Raw genomic sequence first — 22,294 nt, forward strand, 5'->3', positions numbered from 1 at the left:
ATCGATACTGCATCTAATTATATCTCTATGCCCCATGATACCAGAAATTGGGAGGCGGACATGTTCACCACCAGGCCGGCCCATACTAATCGCTGGTACATGCCCTTAACCACACTCCAGGTATGGGCCGTGCAGGACTTAGATAACTTCCAACAACAACTTCTACCCTGTGCCACTTAAACATGCCAACTTACTTCCGTGAGCACACTTGAAGCTATCTGGGATCGCATTCTATGTCAGTCCAACACCAGTGATGTCAGCTGAGCAGTTGCTGTTTGCAATTGATGTGGTTTCAGGTCAGTTTCTTCACTTGATCACTTTCAGATGTCAAGTGATGACTTAAAAATCACTCCCGAACACAGAGTATCACACCCGAGTGCACATTAACACTGTTGCCCACAGAATTCGGTCAAAGTTTTCAGGTAGGGTATGAAGATAACTCAATTTTATGCCTTGGTTGTAGGTAATATTGAGTGCAGTACATGTTTCCTGCAATCCCTAAAAGCTTCCTATTCAAATGGAACTCAGCCTTGGCTCAGTTTTGACATCCTTGCATCTGACTTAGAAGGCCACAGGTTCAGGGCCCATTCCAGAGACGTAAGCATGTAATCCAGGCTGATACCTCAGTGCAGCAGCAAGGGCAGATGCATTGTCTTTTTGGATGAGACCTTAAACCAAATCCCCATCTCTCTTCACAGGTGGACATAAAATATCCCACAACACTATTCGTAGGAGATCAAGGGAGTTCCGCCCTAAACAATCACATAACCACCATCACTAAAATAGTTTATCTGATCATTTATCACATTGCTGTTTGTGGGATTATGCTGTGGAATGAAAGAAGGAATGAAGAATGTGTATTTATATAACACCTTTCACAACCTCAAGACACCCCAAAGCACTTTACATCTAATAAAGTGCTTTTAAAGTGTAGTCACTGCTGTAATATAGAAAACGCGGCAGCAAATTGTGCACAGCAAGCTCCCACAAACAACAATGTGATAATGACCAGATAATCGGTTTTGGTGATGTTGATTGAGGGGATAAATATTGGCCAGGACACAGGGGCTCTCCTGCTCATCTTCAAAATCCATGCCATGTACCTGAGGGAGGAGATGGGACCTCCAGACACTTGAGTACATATTCTAGGCTGGCAGTTTAGCTCAGTATAGAGGGAGTCCTTTCAGAGCTGCTCCCTTTCCTATGTAATGTTAAACCAAAACCCTATCTGCCCTTGTAGGTGGGCAATGAAATGTCCGTGGCTTGCATTGCCGTACCATAAATTTGTGTTTAAGTGGATTCCAGCAATAAATAGAATGGTACTAGTCCTGATCTTGGAGCGGAGGGCAACAGGATAAACAACACCGGTACATTTATATTATGCCTGTAACATAGAACATATCCCAATGGGCTTTACAGCAGAAGGTAGATGAAAACACGGTAGCCAAGCGTTTCATCCTTGTCAATCAGGCCCAGTATAAAGTCTTCAAAGTGTCTGGGAGCTTTTCAAACTGGATCCTGCTATTTTATCCTTATGTATTCCTTCAAGGAACAGGAATTCCTGAAAGGAATCAAGTGTGTACAATGATACACACACAGCCAGCAGGTTCCTCCTCCACCACTGCCACCTCCAGTCATCCCTCTTCCTTCCTGCTACGTGTTTACATGGTGTGACCTAAGTACTGAGATGCCAACTTCTCCTATGACATGGCATGTTGGAATTGTTACTTGGGAGATACCTACAGGAACAGAAGCAGAAAAGAGACATATGTCACAATGATTTACCACCAACTTCACAAAGTGTTAAAAGCTGAAAAGAAGAGGGAAAGGCAGTCTTTTCATGCAGGTTTCTTCTGATTTGGAGAATGAATGTTACAAGCTCCTGACAGGACATAAACTTTGTTCCCCAAGAACCAGCAAGATGGACAGTGATGAGAGCCTGTGGCCTTGAGTGGCAGGTCCTGCGAAAGACTGGTTGCCTCGCAACAGAATAATGCATTGTGGGTGATCTACTGTGACACCCCTATCACTGTGAAGCAAATCATCCAAAAACTGAAGCCATACCATGGAAGGCCTCATGTATTGCATTTCTCCTCTCTCTCTTTAGATGGCAAAATATCAAAAGAAATGCGGAGAAGTCTGAGCCAGTCAGATTTATTCCACATCATTTCCCTCTAAAAGCAGGAATGCTGTAATTTTCATCCATTGGAATGTCCCCCTTTGTAATGCAAATAAACAGTCTGAACCAAAGGGCAAGCATGGATTGGTAAGGAGCTACACATGGAGAGAGGTCTCCAAAGATCCTGAACATGAATGCTCTAGTGAGAACAAGCCGGGCTCTTAAAGATATTGCATTCCTTGTCCGGTTCTTTTCAGAGTTTGAGAATTACTGTCTGTGCCGTCGGTGTAAACTGATCCCAGCTCTCTACGGCTCAAATTGGCAACTGTCAAATTCAATAAATCAGTATGTCAAAGTGGCACACCATCCTGGTGTAGTCACATATCACCGTTCCTCCATTGTTCTCTGGGTCCATTGCCTGGTCTTTCTCACTTTAACAGCACTGTGAGAGCACCTTCACCATATGAACTGCAGTTGTTGAAGAAGCTGGCTCACCACCACCTTCCCGAGGGGACCAAGGGATGGGGAATCAATGTCGCTTTGCCAGCAATGCCTGACATCTCGAGAATGAGCAGTGAAAAAAAATCTCCACCAGAATTGTCACTTGGAGCTATGTGAAGCCTGCTTACGGAAGAGAGATCAATATTTTTTTTCTTTTCAAGCCTTTGGGTCTACGGCTGTGTTAAATTACAGTGTAGATTTTCATTGATGTTCAGGGAATGAGAAGGAGCCAAGTTTAGAATGAAGTGTAACTGAATAGAGCAGACCCACAAAGAAAGGGAAAAAAACTTGCATTTATATAGCACCTTTCGCAACCTCAGGATGCCCCAAAGTGTTTTATGGCCAATTAATTACACTTGAAATGTAGTCACTGTTGTTACACGGCTGCAAATTGTGCACAGCAAGCTCCCACATATTGCAATAATCATCAGATAATGATTCACTATATGGCAATGGAATAATCAAATTCCCTGATCTTGTAATTGACAATTGCAAAAGTCATTACATAATGATTTCATGTAATAAGCATCAACAAGAGATTAAAAGACTAGACAGTTGATTTCAGTTTTGGGCCCAGGCACACCATTGAGTGACCAGCCTATCCAAACTTAGGGGCTCAGGGTGGGTGGGGATTGGCCCTCGATCGGGCTTAACTGGCGTTGCAGACATGAGCTGCAGGGATTAGGAATGCCTCCACGAGCAGTTCACTCAGGCAAAGAGACCAGCAACATCCCTGATGCCCCTGCACTTCTGCCCTCTGGGTCCCCTTACCTGTCTAAGTCACACCCTCCTGTCCCTGACCACCTTCCAAATCAGAAGATCCTATCCTAAGCGGTGTGATTGCCTCCTGGTACAAAGCATCCAGGTAACTTTCCCCCTCCCGGATGTGTCACAGTGTCTGCAGCTCGGCCTCCAGCTCAATGACTCTGAGCCAAAGCTCCTCAAGCTGCAAACACTTACTGCAGATGTGCTCGCCCTGGATAACACTGGTCTGGCCTCATTGCCATGGATCAAGGCAGGTATACATGCCACTTCAGGCACATTTATGGCAAATTGCCAGTCCACGTTTGCCACATTGGGCTGGTATCATCCCATTCTGGCCATTAGCTCTTTACCCCTATCCACCCCAGCATTGAGACCAATCTTCCAAACATTAAAAAAAATCTTTGGGGTTTGGACCTCAATGATGGCACCCCCATCTGCTCTTACTGAAGTGAATATGGAAGGAAGGAGGAGTAGTCACTGCTGTAATGTAGGAAATGCAGCAGACAATTTGTGATACATGGTCTCACAAACAGCAATACAATAATGAGCAGGTCATCAGCTGTTGAGCAGTGTTGGTTGAGGGATAAATATTGGCCGGAGCACCAGGGGATATTACCCTTCTTCAAGAAGTGCCGTGGGATCTTACAGATCCATCTGAACAGATCAGCATGGTCTAATATCTCGTCTGAGAGACAGTGGCACCAACAAAGTAGCCCAACCTCTGTACCGCCCAGGAGCACCAGCCTTGCTTATCAAGTCTCCTAATTAATTTTAAGAATGTAAAATTTCTACATTTTGTCAGGAAGTCAGCAAAACAGTTGTCTCTTCAATACTGTCACTGCTGTTTTAACACCATTCCAGGTGTACAGAGGCATGCAGTATAATTGACCTCGGCTGCGTAAGAGAGTCTCAATATCAATCAACAACACACATTGAGAACAAGAAACAATGGACTAACATTCCAGTGAACAAATCTTTCTGGGGAAACCTTGAAAACCAGCAGAACCTCTCTCACGTCCATCTCAACTATGTGACCTGACCATACAGCCGATGCAACAACTAAAACTTGTATTTATATAAGACTTTCAACATTGTGAAAAGTTCCAAAAGGCACTTAGACAGAATCAGACATAAATTGAACTGGGCCAAAGACCAGGTGACCCAAAATCTTGGTCAAAGCGGTCGATTTTGAGGGGGGAGAGAGGGATCAATGGAAAAGTTTAGGGAGGGGATTCCAGAGCATAAGGTCTAAACAGCTGAAGACGCAGCCACCATTGGTGGAGTGAAGGAAGTAGGTGGACAAGGCTCCAGAGTTGAAGGATTTCAGGAATGTCAGAGGGCTGTCAGGCTGGAGGTAGTTACAGAGATCAGGAGGGGTGCAGTAAAGAACAAAGGCAAAATAAAATTACAAGAAGCAGACAACATCATAAAAGCAGCCAATAAAGTAAATAGTAATCCCTTCAAATGGAAGTCCTTTGTCTGATGTGCAGAAAAAATAAACACAGAGGAACATTCAACCACTCTATTTATTGTTTTATCACCTCTCATTGAACTCCTGCAGACTGATAGCAGGACCAGCAGACAGCAAAGCTTCAGTAATAACAGATGTGTAAACTGTACTGAGGCTAACATATGTTTGAGCTGCACGCCAAAGTATTCATCCCCATAGCATGTAATCAGAATCAATGCAAACCATCTGAAATGCTGAATAATAACAGTTCTGGCAACAGATTCCAGCTACAATCATTTTTACTCCAGGGACCCAAAGTGCCGACAGTCCAACAACAATGGTGTTTTTTTCCATTATTTCCAACTCTCCTTACTGTACTTCATTATAAAACACCCAAAAAGTGATGGGCAGGGACAGACCACTAGTCCATCAAGCTTGCCCCACACTCATGTGGCCAAATTTGCCCAGCCCATTGGTGATGGCTGGGGAGGCAGGAGGATGGGCAATATGGTGCGGGAAAGCATCTGCAATGGAGCTTGACGTCTTCCCACCATCATGGCACATGGCATATTGCCAGTGGCGGGAACCTTAGTGACAAGGCTGCCCATCGAACAGCCAATTGAGTCATTTAAGTGACCAATTAAAGGTCAACTCCTACCCCTGTGGGAATTTTATCCATGTTGGGAGGGCCTGCTGCCACGTGGGGAGATCGCCAGGTACACCCTGGTGGCAGCACAGTACGTACCGGGGGCCAGTCTTGATGGGCACTCACTGACCCATGGAGGGGCCCCTCTGCAGCAATGGCATTGCATGTGCACCACAGCCCCCTACCCCCCAAACATCAGTATCTGCCTGCCTGGCCCCGGCTGCCCCCAAAACCAAACTCACTTCTCTTTGAGGGCGACAGGTCATTGACATGCCCACCCCACCCCCACCCCCCACCACCTCCCTGGTCATGCAGTCTCAGAACTGGCCACCAGTAGCAGTGGCGCTGCTGAGGCTGCCAAGCTGCTGGTCCACTGCTTGAGCTGGCAGCTCCTGGGGGGTGGGCACCCATCCTCTCATTTAGCTGCCACCCCCAAAATGTCACCCCAGGGTCTCACCAGCCACCGGAGCAAGGCCTCCCTCTTTCAGCCCCGACAGCGGGAGTTCAAGATCCACCCCCCGAAAAATTCAGCCCACGATGTCTGTAGCATGGTGAACACTCAAGCTGTCCGTTGAGTTTAGCTTTCCCCTCCTCCCACCCCCCCAGCACTCACTCAAGCCAAAACACGGACTTTCAAAAGGTTTTAATTTTTTTTGTCGCTGTAACATATTGGGACAAAAAAAAATCAGGCAAAGACCAAAATGGAAGGAGAGGGAGGAAGAGAGAAGGGCTGGAAGAAACGCTTAATGCCCAATGCAATACTTTCAAAATAAAAACAAATAACGCTAGAAATACTCAGCAGGTCAGGCAGGAGAGAGAAGCAGGGTTCATCGGGAGAAACCTTTATCTTCCCACAGGGACCAGTTTGAACGCGGGACCAGAAGGAGTTTCATAAAAGTAGCCACCAGGTCACCGGGCTGACCCATTCCCACCTTGGGTGATTTTCCCAGAGACAGATCACAGCAGAGGCTTTTTTTTTAAAACAAATCCAATCCTCTTCAGAGGGCGTCTCAAGATGGATACACAGTCACGTTCCCCCCTCCAATAGTGGCAGCACCTAACTCTGGTCAGGGACTGTCATCCTTCCAAAGCTGCAGGTCCTCAGATTGGGCCTGTGATCTCAGGCCTGCCATGCTTAAGTGGACAACAGGCCCGGAGGTGGCCTCTTAATTGCTCACTTCCAGGAAGATCGCCCAGACAGGCATACAACAGCCAGTGCAAGATCAGGACCCGGAAAGACACCCAACCTTCAACTATCCCTTAAAGTGCACAAGGTTACCCCCAACATTTGAGGCCACTGGCCTTTTGTCACTGTTAGAAGTTAGAGATTTCATAGTTTAGAAAAACAAGGTAAAAGTGACAAACAGAAATCCCTTCAGAGAGAAGAGCAGAACCAAGGTGGGCTCTCCTGGAAGGGAAGTGGAAGTGAATTAAACACTAATACAAAAGTAAAATACTGCAGCATGCTGCGAATCTGAAATAAAAACAAGATGCTTCTGATTTGCAGTTATAGTAATGTAGTCGATACAGCAACCAATTAGCAAAGTTCCCCAAAGAAAAGGCCTCCTTCTGTGCTGTAAGATTCTGTGAACACATGCTCCCTCAGTTGTGCACTGACTTAAGGTTCAAATCCTAAACACTCAGCCTTCTGATTAAATGGCAAAAGTGCCATCAATGGAGCCAAGTTGGCATTCAACACAAAGTCAACATAAGAAACAGAAATTAATATCCTTTGAAAGAGAGCGGTAGAGTATGGTATTTCCTGGAATTTCCCACCCAAGGGGAAAGAGTAATTTTAATGTTTGGTGACAGTGTAAACCAGCCAATAGCAGATAAACCTTCTGTTAGGTATTCTGCCCAATGTTCCTTTCCACTGATTTCGGTGGAGTGAGAATCAGTTGTGGTGTATAATGTACAGCTAATTTGATAGCACCCATTGTTTTTTATTCTTTCATGGGGTGTGGGCATTGCTGGCTTAGGCCAGTATTTATTGCCTTCTTGAACCGCTGCAGTCCATGTGGTGTAGGTACACCCACAGTGCTGTTAGGGAGGGTGTTCCAAGATTTTGGCCCAGTGAAGAAACAGTGATATAATTCTAAGTCAGGATGCTGTGTGGAGGGGACCATGCAGGTGGTGGCAATCCCATGTATAAGCTGCCCTTGTTCTTCTAAGTGGTAGAGGTCGCGGGTTTGGAAGGTGCTGTCAAAGGAGCCCTGGTGATTTGCTGCAGTATATCTTTAGATGGTACACACTGCTGCCACTGTGCGTTGGGGATGGAGGGAGTAAACGTTGAAGGTGGTGGATGGGGTGCCAATCAAGCGGGCTGCTTTGTCCTGGATGGTGTCAAGCTCCTTGAGTGTTTTTGGAGCTGCACTCATCCAGGCAAGTAGAGAGGGTTCCATCACATTCCTGACTTGTGCCTTGTAGGTAGTGGACAGGCTTTGGGGAGTCAGGAGGTGAGTTACTCACCACAGAATTCCCAGTCTCCGACCTGCTCTTGTAGCCAGTATTTATATGGCTAGTCCAGTTCAGTTTATGCTCATTAGTAACCCCCAGGATGTTACTAGTGGGGGACTCAGTGATGGTAATGCCTTTGAATGTCAAGGGGCAATGGTTGGATTCTCTCTTGTTGGAGATGGTCATTGCCTGACACTTATGTGGCACGATTGTTACTTGCCGCTTGTCAGCCCAACACTGCATGTTATCCAGGTCTTGCTGCATTTGGGCATGGACTGCTTCAGTATCTGAGGAGTGGTGAATAGTGCTGAACATTGTGCAATCATCAGTGAACATCCCCACTTCTGACCTTATGATGGAAGGAAGGTCACTGTCTTGAACAATTGGCTTCCCGGCTCTGTTCATCCCTGTATCCTTGCTGGAGCCTGCATCAGAAGGCAGAAAGGCTCCAGCATAAAATGGTAAATGGGCAGATAAAATCACCAGTCACCGTCGGACGCACCCTCTCTGACACTGACAGAGAGATCTGGGACACAACCTCTGCTCACCTTCCATGGCAGAGGTAAAATAAAAAGACCACAAAATATGAAGAAGCAGGAGGTCATTCTAAAATATTACACAAAAAAAAAGGCTTCATCTTCAACAGTGAAAATAAAAATCAGAAGAATGAAAGCAGGCTCCCAACTCGATTTCACAGCGAGTCGAGATTTACCCCAAAGGCCTTACAATCAAATCACGGAATATTTGAGTACGAGCACCTAATGTATCTGTATTGAATTCTTAACTATGTGGTCATGATATAAAATAGGTTAAAACCTCCATTTTAATAATGAGCAATTGCGTTTCACATTATTATGGAAACAACATTGCTAGCAGAGCTCTGAGGCAAGCAGAATTTCAACTTTTCCATATTGCAATACTGACAGATTCATTTTTTATAAAAAGTAAAACACTTCTCATTTCCTGCCATTTGTTTTTCCAGCTGTTTGCTCAGCCTCAGTCACCGACAGTGAGTCTGGCAGGTTAATTTTACATTGCTTGACATTCGGATGAACAATAATGTTTTAACAAAGGCTGGACATTTCGTAGTTTATAGAACCAGCGCATCATAAAACACGAGGAAGTGTCCTTTCAGCCTGTTGTGCTTGTGCTGGCTCGTTGAAAAGGTTACCCAGTCAATTCCACTCCCCATAGCCCTAACGATGTTTCCCTATCAAGTATAGATGCAATTTCCATCTGAAAGTTACTATTCAACCTGCTTCCATCATCCTTTCAGGTAGAACAATTCCAGGTCAAAACAATTCCCTTTTGTACAAACATATTCTCACCTCCCCTCTGGTTCTCTTACCAATTACCTTATATCTCTGCGTATTGACGCTCCTTATTTACTCTTATTAGTTTTGAACATCTCTATTAAATCTCCCTAACCTTCTGTGTTGTAAGAAGATGAACTCTAGATTTCAGGTTTCCCCACATAACTGAAATCCCACATCCCCTGCTAGCATTCCAGTAAATCTCTTCCCCAAGGCTTTGACATTCTTCCTAAACTGTGGTGCCCAGAAGTGAACACAATGGGGTGAATTTTACTAGCCCACTGGGGCAGGCTGGGGTGGGGAGGGGAGGGGCAGGTGGGGGCCTGTAAAGTGGCAAGGGAAGATGGGGTTGGTGTGTCCGTCGTCTTCCCATTACCATGCCATCTTGCCAGCGATGGGGAAGGTGGCAGATGGCTGCCTTGCCAAGAGGCCCATTGAGCCCCTTAAATGGCCAGTTAAGGGCCTCTTCCTGCTGCTGCTGGTATTTTTGTCCTGCGAAGAGCTCCCCCCTTTGTGGCAATGGCTGGCCCCGCCCAATGGTGCTTCCTGCCCTCACTGCCCAACACCCCCTTCTCAGGACATGCCTGACTGGTACCAGCATCCCCCCAGGTATCACTTACCTGATTGTGAGCGTGGTGTCCATCCACAGCGCCCTCTTCTTCCTGGTACAGCCCCAGCAGTGGCCACCACTCCCTCCGATTGGCCAGTGGCTCCTGGGGACGGGCGACCATCCTTCGTCGGCTGCTGCTGAAAAGGTAAGGCCCTGGGTCCCGCTTTCAGTCCCATTGGGGTGGGACTCCCACTGTGATGACAAAATCCAACCCAATGTTCCCACTGAGGCCTAACCAGGGGGTCCAGGCAGCTGGGAAGCTCAGTGTGTGGTCCAGGCCTTGTTTAAATATTCCAACATTGTCCCCTGCCCAAATTCAGCAGGACTGATGAGCAGGAGCAGGAAATTGGCAATGGAAACTTAGGGCACTGGGGCTCCTAAGGAATAACCTCAGCACTGGTGAAGGACTTGGGCAGGCCAAGGCCAGATCACAGAGGAAGAGTCGTGTCAGCGAGCGGGGATGCCTGATGACTCATGGTGGGGCGGGTTTGAGGAGGACCATTGCTACACCCCCTAGCCTATGAGCCTATCAAAGTAGACCTCTTCTGTGGCATCTTCTGGCCAGTTGGCACCTCCCGCTGTGCCTCAGCTGTGAAGTTCTGTGCAGTGCAGGACACCCTCTGATGTCACATTAAAAACGCATCACGACTTTGGAATTCAAATTCGGCCCCTACCTGCCTGTAGTGGGAGCCTCGGCCTGTTCCATAGCCAGCGAAGTTAGATTGGCTCCAGGCAGGGGTTAAGTGGCTTCAGCTTGGTAAGAGGGTTCGGCCTAACCATAAGCCCTCATGCTCACCAATCTTGCTGAGCGAGGGGATTCTGGGCCAAAACAAAAACAGAATTACCTGGAAAAACTCAGCAGGTCTGGCAGCATCGGCGGAGAAGAAAAGAGTTGACGTTTTGAGTCCTCATGACCCTTCAACAGAACTGAGTAATATTAGGAGAGGGGTGAAATATAAGCTGGTTTAAGGTGGGGGGGGTGTGGGGGATGAGAAGTTGGGGGTGGGGGGTATGGTTGTAGGGACAAGCAAGCAGTGATAGGAGCAGATAATCAAAAGATGTCACAGACAAAGGAACAAAGAGGTGTTGAAGGTGGTGATATTATCTAAGAGAATGTGTTAATTAAGAATGGATGGCAGGACACTCAAGGTACAGCTCTAGTGGGGGCGGGGTGGGGTGGGGGGTTGTTAAAAACCCGGCTCAGATGTCACCTGAGGCTGGCAGGAATTAAAATCCATTCAAGTGTAGTGCAGGCCCCATGAACTATTCCCAACAACCAATTACTGCAGCACTCCAATCTCATTGCTATATATCATTCTTAAAAAAAGAATTGTGTCATTGCTAACTGACACTCAAAAGATTGATGCCACCCCATTTGAACAAAAGGCAAACATGAAGGGTGTTTTTTAGTTCATTCTCAGGATGTGGGCAAAACTGGCAAGGCTGGCATTTATTTACCTATCCCCCATTGCCCCATGAGAAGGCAGTAATGATGGTGTGCCGCCTTCTTGAACCGTTGTGTAGTGAAGGTGCTTCCACAGTGCAGTGAGATAGTCAACAACAAACCAGATTTTATTCCCCACCATGAATCAACTCTGAAGGAACACAAGTCGAAATCGGTGTGCCTGCTAACTTCAAATTTAATCTACTAATGTAATATTTTCATGATTAACATATTGTGGAGACATTTGGTAGCTATTTATTTTTGAATTTCCACTTCTGGCTTACGCAGCTGTAAGTAGATAAATTAAGATTTTAATTTTGGCAGCTAGTGTAACTCAGTAGGAGAGAAGCTACTGCCCTTTAAGGATAAACTGAATGCCACTTTATTTAACCGCTATAAATCACATCAGTTATTCAATGATTTAAGTATCTCTCAAATATCCACTCCACTAATCAGTACTAATGCTGCTCACAAGTATATTTATACAATCTAAAGTGGTGTTTCACTTGGTCAAGGGCTAATCATCTGTGATATGTCTAAAGGAGGCTGACAGAATAATTGCAAACAAACTGTAAATTGACAAATAATCAAATGTATGCAGTCAGGTCCCCAGTAAGGAAGAACTTTGACCAGGCAAAGCATGATTTATTCAAGGGGTTCAAAGTTCCTGCTTCGGCTAATGCACTTCAGGCCATTGAAGAACACACAGTCCCGATTTGAACTGGGGTTGGGGCAGGTTTGGCATCAAAGCCCCATGTTGCATCCTCAATTTTACACGACAACAAAATCAGTGAAGGACAGGATGGGGTGCAGGCCCCCAACAGTGACCCTGGCTGCTGCCAGGCAGGTACAGGTTACAATCAAAAACAGTCTGGCGATCTCCAACTAAAATGTGAAGACAATAAGGTACAGTAAGTTGGAGTGAAAAACTGAGCAGAGAATGAGTGCTAGATTGTTTTGAGTTAAATGCTCACAACCTTCGGAAGAATGAATAAAGGACTGGCATTTAGGCAACGACCTTAAGATGTCACAAAGAGATTGCACTTCCATGTAGGCCAGAAACCCTATGCTATCCATATAAAGCTGGTTGCAAAATAGTTTCATATGAACATCAGCATTCAGAGCAGAAATAAAAATACCTGGAAAAACTCAGCAGGTCTGGCAGCATCTGCGGAGAGGAACACAGTTAACGTTTCGAGTCCGAATGACCCTTCAACAGAACTAAGGAAAAATAGAAAAGGGGTGAAATATAAGCTGGTTTAAGGGGGGGTGGGACAGGTAGAGCTGGATAGAGGGCCAGTGATAGGTGGAGATTGCCAAAAGATGTCATAGACAAAAGGACAAAGAGGTGTTGAAGGTGGTGATATTATCTAAGGAATGTGCTAATTAAGGGTAGAAAGCAGGGCGAGCAAGTGGGGGTGCCCTAGTGGGGGTGGGGTGGGGGGAAGGGATCGAAATAGGCTAAAAGCATTCAGAGAGTCTTTTAAAAGGACGCACTTTAATGTGCTTGCATATTTATCAAAGTCTTCCATTAAAATTGCCATCATTCTTTTATAGCCCGTTGTGGAGACCCAAAGCAATGACTTGTTAAGTGAAGATAATAACCTTCCATCGTTCATCATTCTCACAAATGCTAAGAAGTAAATTTGTTTTTGAGAAGATCATCGTTCCTCAAAGGACTTGACTGATTCCATACATTGCGCAAATTGTTTCATTTTAAAAATTGCACCACAGCTGCAGCAATAAAACGCACGAGGGATCCCTGTTAATGAGCATTAATACTGCTCCATATTTTCAATAGAACATAAACCTCCCTGCGTCCCACTGGTGTGATTCAATTATTGATAAGTATATTTCAAACCCATCTATTCATGTTCTTCCTCCATAGTTATCATAAGCAAACATTGTTTAGTAGGAGCATAGAAACTCTGATAACACCTCTCAACTGAAGGCTATAGTTGGAGCCAATATCTTGATATTGTGAATTAGAAAGAATGAAAGAAAGGTTTACATTTCTACATTGCCTTTCAGAGCTTTAGGAGGCTTCAAAGCACCTCACTGACAATGGAGTACTTTTGAAGTGTAGTCACTGTTGCAGCGTAACATAAGGCCTTCTGCTACAAGAAATAACATTGGCAAGGGACCAGAAGGAGTGGTTGTTAGAAAGACAGGAAAACAGCAGGTGACGTACCTTATCAATAAATTTAGTAGGCCTAATGGTGGATTGAAAGAAGCTACAAGAAATAAAGCTGGCTCGGGATGAAGACAACAACTGAGATGAGCAGAATGTTTACATACATTTAATCACTACATATAATTTAATTTAATGAGAACAAACCTCCTACTGTTTGCCAGCTGCTGCCCCAGATGATCCTCTTGCAATTTACATGAAGCCCCAATTCGCCCTCTTCTTTTCTGATGGTCCATTTGCAGTTCTAACAGAGATAGAAAACATAGAAAAAATTGCATTTATGTAGCACCTTTCACAACCACAGGGCATTCCAAAGCACTTTTACAGCCAGTGAAGTACTTTTATCAGTGGTAATGTAGGAAACACAGCAATCAATTTGCACACAGCCAGCTCCCAAGAAATGTGATGTGATAATGACCAGGTCATCTGTTTCAATGATGTTGATTGCAGAATAAATATTGGTCAGGACGGTCAGGATAATTTCCCTGCTCTTCTTTAAGTAATGGCATGAAATCATTTGCATCCACCTGAGAGAGCAGATGGGGCCTAGTTTTAGAAGTTTCATTCAAAAGACAGCACTTCCCTCAGTATTGCACTGGAGTTCCTGTGTTGATTTTGTGTTCAAGTCTCTGAAGTGGGACTTGAAGCCATAACGTTCTGACCCTGAAGTGGGCAGGATAACAACTTTTTTTTAATTCATTCATGGGATGTGGGCTTCACTGGCTGGGCCAGCATTTATTGCCCATCTCTAATTGCCCTTGAGAAGGTGGTGGTGAGCTGCCTTCTTGAACTGCTGTAGTCCATGTGATGTATGGACAGTGCTGTTAGGAAGGCAGTTCCAGGATTTTCACCCAACAACAGTGAAGGAATGGCGAAATATTTCCAAGTCAGGATGGTGAGTGACTTGGGGGGGAACTTCCAAGAGGTGGTGTTCCCATCTATCTGCTGCCCTTGTCCTCCTAGATGGTAGTGGTCATGGGTTTGGAAGGTGCTGTTGAAGGATCCTTGGCGAATTCCTGCAGTGCATCTTGTAGATGGTACACACTGCTGCTAATGTGCGTTGCGGATGGAGGAAGTGTATGTTTGAGGATGGGGTGCCAATCAAGAGGACTGCTTTGTCCCGGATGGTGTCGAGCTTCTTGAGTGTTGTGGGAGCTGCACTCATCCAGGCAAGTGGGGAGTATCATAGCGCCCTGTAAAATCCAGCCCACGATGTCTAAAACATCATGGCTAGACTCTCGATCCAACATCCCCAGCACTACCTTTCCCTGTCCCTCACTCATCCCCGCCTTCCCCTCCAGCCATGTAGTCTCCTGGGAGTGGCAAAAAAAGTCAGAACCTAGAGTCAATAAGGAAGAAAATACCGTGGAAAAACAGCACTCTCCCCACACCAACTGCCAACACATTGCAGAGCCTTCCTACTCTGGGGTAAAAACAAAGTCCTTCACATCCAGTGTGTTGATACCCTTGCATAGCTTAATCTCATGCCTCCTGGTCCTTGCGGCAAGTTGCCCATTTAAGTTGTCGATGGCTTCACGGAGTATTCCATAATGGGCTAGGTTTCAGGCCAAAGTCTTTGCACTTTCCGCCCTGGTGCTAAAACTGATCCTACACAATAATATTTCGGTCAGTGCAACAGTCAAACTACAAATATGACTCCTTTATCACTGAAGGCTGGGACCCAGTTTTCTGGTTCTGAAGAATGAGACTTCAATATTGACCAAATGTGATACGAATTTAAACTGGCCTGGTGAGGTGAGAGCACAAAGAAACAATCTCCACTTTGACAGACTTGGAGACAGAACAGAACAGCTACTAATTCTGTTCACAAACAAGTGACTCAGGAAATTTCAAAACATATGAGGTATTATTACAAGATGAAAAATTACCTCCTTTTCAGGCACTAGCCAGTTTCATCAGTGAAGTATGCCTTTAAAGTGTCCGTCATTGTCTAGACAGGTACAGTAGTTGTGGTTTTGTTGCTAGACTAGTAATCCAGAGGCCTGAGATTAATAAACGTGAGAACATCATGGCAGTTTGAGAATTTGAACATAAAAAATTTGGAAATACTGTAAAAAGCTGATATTAGTAAAAGTCACGATGAAGCTGTTGGTTTTTTGTAAAATCCCAACTGGGTAAAACAATCACCTGTCCTTACCCTGCCTAGCCTAACTCCAGTCCCACTCCAAATGCTTTCTGGAGTGACCATGCAGTTGTTTTAGAATCACCACAAAGAACACCAAGAAGAATTTGTGTAGAATGAGATTACTTTGGCACGGATGGGGACAGCCCCCAGTTTACTCTAAGACATCACTAGGTCTTAACCAGATTGAAACAACAACTTGTTCAGAGCCAGCACAGTTAGGATTCTCTTTGTGGAAATACGAGGTCTCACTGCTCAAGTTGATACACAACATTAGAAAGTGGGACAATGAAGCGTCTACAAACAGTGGTCAGATTAGTTCTGGAATATGGTGTTGTGCAAACCAATTAACCTCCATGCATTCAGTACTTCAGTAACCAGAATGATCTAATCATTATTAACAGTTCAAAGATCAAGTGGTAGATTAGCATTCCAAGAGGGAAACCGAGACAGGAAAGCACAGAGTGGTGGAGGTTGAAATTATTGGCAATGATTGGAAGACTTGTGGGTATGGTACCTCACTACCAACTCTGGCTAGCAAACCAAACCTGATGGGTTGTGAGATCCATTTCAATAAATCTAGTCATTTGAGGGTGGCCACCTGTCCACGAAATCTGGTGGATTACTATAAAAACTCAACTGGTTCACTGTGATATGCATCAGGAAGGGAACCTCCCACTGCTACCATGGTCTGGTCTCCACGTGATTCCAGTCCCACATGACGTGCCTGTATTTGAGGGAGTGAATTCCCATGAGCATTCTCCTGCTCGTCTGCTTTAGCTTTGATGGAAGTGGCCATGGCAATCCCCGGAAAATCGGCATCATGAAGTCCTGGTGGAAAAATGAGAGAAACCCACCATGGAAAAATCATCCCATTAATGCCCTTGGGTCAATCCTGGATGGACAGTCACATCCCAAGGACAAATAAATCTCAAGTGTCTGATAGTTTTCCTGTCCATAACTTTCCTTTCACTAATTTGAGCAGTTTGGCCCAGTGTTCTGCTATGTCTTGAAGTTGCGTTCTTGCTTAACTCTATTGATAGATTGCATAAGGGCTTCTTCCAGTCACAACCTTTCAAGTTGAAAGGACCCTAGTTTATCCAGACTTTCCTTGAAACTCAACCTGTTGACACCAGGAATCAACCTGGTCTTCCTTCCCCGCAGCACTTGTATGAGTGGAATGATTTGTTTCTCTTATGGGATGGTGACTAAAGCTGAACACAGCACTCAGGCCCAAGCAAGATACTGTCTGACTTTTAAAGACTCATCTGCTCATACAGAGCTCAGCCCCCAGCCTATAAATGTTAAACATTTCAAAAGCCATGAGTAAGAGCATCAACTCAACTAAAACAAAAACAAAAATACCTGGAAAAACTCAGCAGGTCTGACAGCATCTGCAGAGAGGGGTACAGTTAACGTTTTGAGTCCGTATGACCCTTCATCAGAACTAAGACATATAGAAATGAGATGAAATATAAGCTGGTAGAGGTTGGGTGGGACAGGTAGAGCTCGATAGGGGGTCAGTGATAGGTGGAGGCCAAGAAGAGACTGCCAAAGATGTCATAGACAAAAGGACAAAGGGGTGTTGACGGTGGTGACATTCTCTAAAGGATGTGCTAATGGGGACATTAAGGATAGCAAGCAGGACAAGCTAGTGGCAGATGGCCCTAGTGGGGGTGGGGTGGGGGGGAAGAGATCGAAATGGGCTAAAAGGTGGAGATGAAACAATCGATCGAAATAAATTTAAAATGTGTGGGAAAAGAAAAATATATTAGTAAAAAAATTATAAATTATTGAAAAAGGGAGGGATCGGAAAGGGGGTGGGGATGTAGGAGAGAGTTCTTGATCTGAAATTGTTGAACTCAATATTAAGTCCGGAAGACTGTAAAGTGCCTAGTCAGAAGATGAGGTGCTGTTCTTCCGGAGAAGTGTTTGGTAGGACTGATAAAGATAAATTATTTTCTCTGATGGGGGAATCCAGAATCGTAAAACCCAAGCCAGGACAATCAAGGGTAAAATTAGGAAGCATCTTTTGCACAAAAGGTGATTGAAATATGGAACTCTTTCTCCCAAAAAGGTTATAGATGCTCGGAGTCAGTGGAACTGTTCAAGACTGAGATTAATAGATTTTTGTTGGGTAAGGATATCAAGGGATATGGAGCCAAGGCAGGTAAGTTGAGTTAAGATGCAGATTAACATGATCCAATTAAATTCTGGAACAAGCTTGAGGGGATGAATGGCCTACTCTTGGTCCTGTCTTCTGGTGACCATGGATTTGAGTTATAGTCCACGCAGGGTCAAGCCAAATCAGTGAGAGATGACCTTCCTGAGAGGGCCTCATACTCATCTCTGAATCAGTTTGGTACATGCCCTCTCAAATATACTGTCTCTCTCTCTTCAAGTACCATGCTCTATGAAGGCATTGGCGACCATGGACTTCCATGTGTTGGTCCATGGCTATGTTTGGTCAGATAATGCATTTGCCATTTCCTCCTGCAGGTTCTGGCTAACCAAAAGTCTCCTGCTCTCTGCACGTTCATGGAGTGGAAGCCCTTCCTGTTGACAAAGGCACCGGGCTCACCTGCTGGTGCCTTGTTGGCCACATGTGTGCAGTCTATAGCACCCTGGACGCGGGGGAAGCCAGCAATAGCCGCAAAGCCTCTGGCTCGATCTGTCTGGCTGGCCTGATCCCAGCGGTAGTGGATGAAAGTCAATGCGCACCTGAACAGAGCGTCTGTCACCAGCTTGACACAACTGTGGGCAGCTGATTGGGAGACTCCACAAAGATCACCCACCGACCCCTGGAAAGAGCTGGAGGCATAGAAGTTGAGGGCAGCTGTGACCTTCAGAGCCACTGGCATGGGGTGTCCACCCACACAGTCGGAGCTGATCTCAGGGCCGATCATCTGACAGATGGAGGTCACTGTCTCCCTTGAGAGGTGGAGCCTCCTTCAGCACTGCACCTCAGACATATTGAGGTAGCTTCATTGCCGCCTGTATACCCTGGCAGCAGGATAGTGGCATCTTCTGCTGCCCCTTCTGCCTTGGACTTCCTGTTGGGCCTGCGCCCCTTGTGCCTGCGCCTCTCCTCCCACAGGTCCCTCCCCTGGAGGCTGAATAGGGACACCTGGCCTCCTCCCCCTTCTGGCCCTCTCTTCCTCCTCAGAGGAGGTGCCTCTAACAGAGACCACAATCCCCATTCCCAGGGTAAGGGAAGGCTCTGATACCTGGAAGGCCTCAAGTGTTATGACTCCTCCGGAGTTACTTCCATCAAAGCAGCTCTGAAGCGAAATGAAGTTGTCCTGTTCACACAAGCAAGCAGCAGTAAGTTATAATCTAATGTACTAACAACTCGCATTAGTGAGCCCACTCACCCCTCTTATCCCGTCTGTGGATGAGGTTTTTGAAAATGTGGCCTACCCGCCTGCCCATTGCACCCATGAGACACCCTGAAAATCGCACGGGCTGTGTAAAGTGTGTGACTTGTCGTCTGGATTGTTCCTTGGTGATTTGAGAGGAGTTAATTCACTTACTCACCATCTTGAGATGTCAGGCCCACCCCAGCACACCGAATGTAAAACCCTGCCCATAAAATGTTTCTGATCTTTACAAACTTATAGTGTGATTATTAACAACATCTGGGAACCAAAAGACAACAAGGGCACATAACACCAGGCAAAAAGTTTGAATTTTTGATTTGGAGTAATGTAATTTGAGCTAGATTTTCCACTTTCAACCTTTGTGTGAAACCAGCATTAATACCGATGGAAATGAAAATCAGGCAGCTGATAGCAATGCCAGTTTTACATCCAGGGATCAAGGTGAAAATCTAGCCTAATGTCTGGATAGTTTTATTTGACTCCTGGCAGCTTTTAAAAGACAAAAAAAATCATAACAGAAGTAATCTGTCTCTGTCAATGAAGGTTGGAATGTTTAGGATCCTCTGTTTCAAAGTCCAGACAATTCCAGTTATAATTCTGAGGTGAATTTTATTTAAAAAAGCTGCCCCATCACTCTCACCACCAGGTAAGCAGATTCCACTCATGTATTAAGTACGTGTGGAGAAGAGGTTCATCGCTTACCACCAACACCCCCCCCTGCCCCCAGTCCCCTGCCTCAGGCTTTCTCTTCAGGACACATTACAATAACATCAGATCATTGCACCAAAGAATGGTCTTCTGTCAATTTATCACATCATATGCAGCTGAAATCTCCATAAATAGAGTTAATCAATGAGAAAAGGGGCTTGAAAACTTTGAAGCCACAAGCAGTTTAACCTGAAAATGTTACCAGTTCATTCTCAATTGGCTATTCATCACTCTAAACCTTAGATTTCCCTGCTCTTAGTGCTGGCAAGACTCCTTCACCACCACCTTTTACAGTTGTGCTACTTGTAGTTAATATTGCTCAACCTGAATTACCACAATTAGAGTTCTTTTTTAGAGTTTTTTGTTTTGTAAAACTTCTTTAGTGAAGCACATATAGCTAGCACCTAGTATCAATGGTTACTATGGAGATGCACGGCAGGCATTAAGGTATTTATTCAAAGACTGGTGGTGGCAGATGGAAATTTACTGAGTCCTTGGGGATAGGATAATCTCTTTCTTCATTTAAAGTCTTCTGTGGTGTGGGAAACGAGAAATATATCATTTGTAACACATGCACAGTGATGCATATACACACATTTTCTCTGTGTCTGTCTCTTTGTCTTGATGTCAATCTCTCAGTCTCCCTTTCTGCCTCTCTGTCTGTCTCTTCCTATCTCTGTCTCTGTACTCAGTCATGTCTGTCTGTCTCCATGTCAATCTCTCAGTCACTCTTGCTCACTGTCTCTGCCTCGGTCTCTCTCTCTGTTCCTATCTCTACCTGTTCTCTCTCTCCCTCTGTCTCTCATTTTCTTTACCTTTCTCTGTCTTTCTATTTATGCCTATGCCTGTCTCTATCTGTCTCTCTCATCTGTCTTTCTCTCTCTCTCTGTTTGTCCCTCTCACTTGTCTCTCTCTGTCTCTCTCTCCCTCTTTCTCTCTCTGTATTTCTCTTTCAGTCTGTCTCTCTTTCTCTACATGTTTCCCTCTCTCGGTCTGAAAAGCCTTGTCGGACTCAATTCTTCTCTCTCCCTGTGTCTAACTTTTTTTTTATTAGTATCAGCCCATGGACTACAAAGTGAGTGAAAGAAAGGTGAGCCCAAAGCATCAACCTTAACCTTGACCTAAGATGTGTACCCATCATCTGTTAAATTTCGGTAGTGTTAGAAATATTCTGCAAAGTAACAAGTGATTTATCATTAAATAAAAAGAGTGAATTAACTGCTGGCTTGTGTGCTGGAATCAATAAACCGCTCTGGTTCCCACACCATTGTCCTGAAATTCAATCAAGATAAAGAATTATGTTGAATATAAAGGGGTAGAATTTCCTTCGTTTTGCCAAGCTTTTGAAGGCAAAATTGTTGGGCTGAATGTTGGTTGTAGAGTCCCGATCCCCCCATCAAGAGGCTGGAAATCCACACATGTCAGCACCGGGACCAAGAGGGCCAATTCTCGAAGAGGCAGCCAATTAAACGGCCATCTCTAGGAGCCCTTCCAATTAAGGACAGTAGGTGTCCTCCCAAGTCTGGAACATCAATAGCAGGCCTTCCAGCAGTTAGAGATCAGCAGCCCCATCAGCAGAGTTGGGCGCTGCTGAAGTGTGTACGGTGGCACGAGGCACCTCCATTTCCAGCTGTTGGCCACAAGGTCAGAAGCGTTTGGGCCTTCGGAGATAGGGAGGAAAGCCCACTGTAGTAATAGAAACTGACCCGGTCGCAGCCAATTTATGGGGTGGACGTTTCCAAATTAGATTGGAGCCTTCGGTTTCGATATCTGCTCACTGTGCTGCTGGGAGGCCACCATGGGTTCAAGGATGGCCAACCTGACGTGACAGGCACACGCGCGTATCAAAAATCTGGTTGGCGACAGCAAAGTGTCTGGGCAACCATTCCTGCCATTAATCCTTCTCCTTCAAGGTCCCATAGAGGTGAGAATGTGTCAGGGAGCCAGCCCAGTGGAAATATCCACCACCCGCTTCCAGACCCACACCCAGGGGCCATTGGAAATTCATCCTGGGGTTCAGCATACCAATTTCACAGTGGGACATCCCATGCCGGAAATGCCCACAAAAAGCAGCTGTCGCCATACTGGTCAGAATGTGAGGCTGATAACAATGTTGCATTTAAGGGGAAGCGAAATAAACACATGAGGGAAAAAGGAATAGAAGGGATAAGATGATAGGTCAGCTGAAGGGAGGAGGCTCATGCAGAGTATAAACACTGGCATAGACCAGTTGGGCCGAATGGCCTGTTTCAGGGCTGTAAGTTCTGTGTAACATTGATTTAGGTTAGGCATCACTGGCACTCAATTACAACTCCTTTTGGAAATTGGTGCATGGCAGCGATTGATACATTCATTCTTATGCTCACCCAGAAAAATCATGGCATCAACACTCAGGAAGCTGTCTGAAGCAGCACTATTTGAAGGAGTCTCCACTTCCATTCAAATGAGTCCCGTGGAGTTCTGCAGCACAGCCCTGAGCGAGTCTCTAGATTAGCAGTGGTTTGCTACGCGTTGCAGAACTGTGTCACTGGGAGGGGCCACGCCTTGTAGATGGCAGGAGACGGAGA

General features: G+C 45.4%; 1 long non-coding RNA gene across 1 annotated transcript in view; it reads right to left on the bottom strand.

Moving 5' to 3' along the window:
• Positions 1 to 1,467: 1,467 nt before the first annotated feature.
• LOC144691921 (uncharacterized) overlaps positions 1,468 to 22,294 on the bottom strand; it is a 50,853-nt gene continuing 30,026 nt past the window's right edge. Inside the window, exons 2-4 of the long non-coding RNA XR_013579232.1 lie at positions 15,386 to 15,499; positions 13,644 to 13,740; positions 1,468 to 1,739 (exon numbers count right to left, since the gene is read on the bottom strand). This is a non-coding gene — a long non-coding RNA (uncharacterized LOC144691921). The remainder of the gene's footprint in view (positions 1,740 to 13,643; positions 13,741 to 15,385; positions 15,500 to 22,294) is intronic.

Source organism: Cetorhinus maximus, chromosome 16 (genome assembly GCF_964194155.1).
Source record: "Cetorhinus maximus chromosome 16, sCetMax3.hap1.1, whole genome shotgun sequence".
Lineage (NCBI taxonomy): Eukaryota > Metazoa > Chordata > Chondrichthyes > Lamniformes > Cetorhinidae > Cetorhinus > Cetorhinus maximus.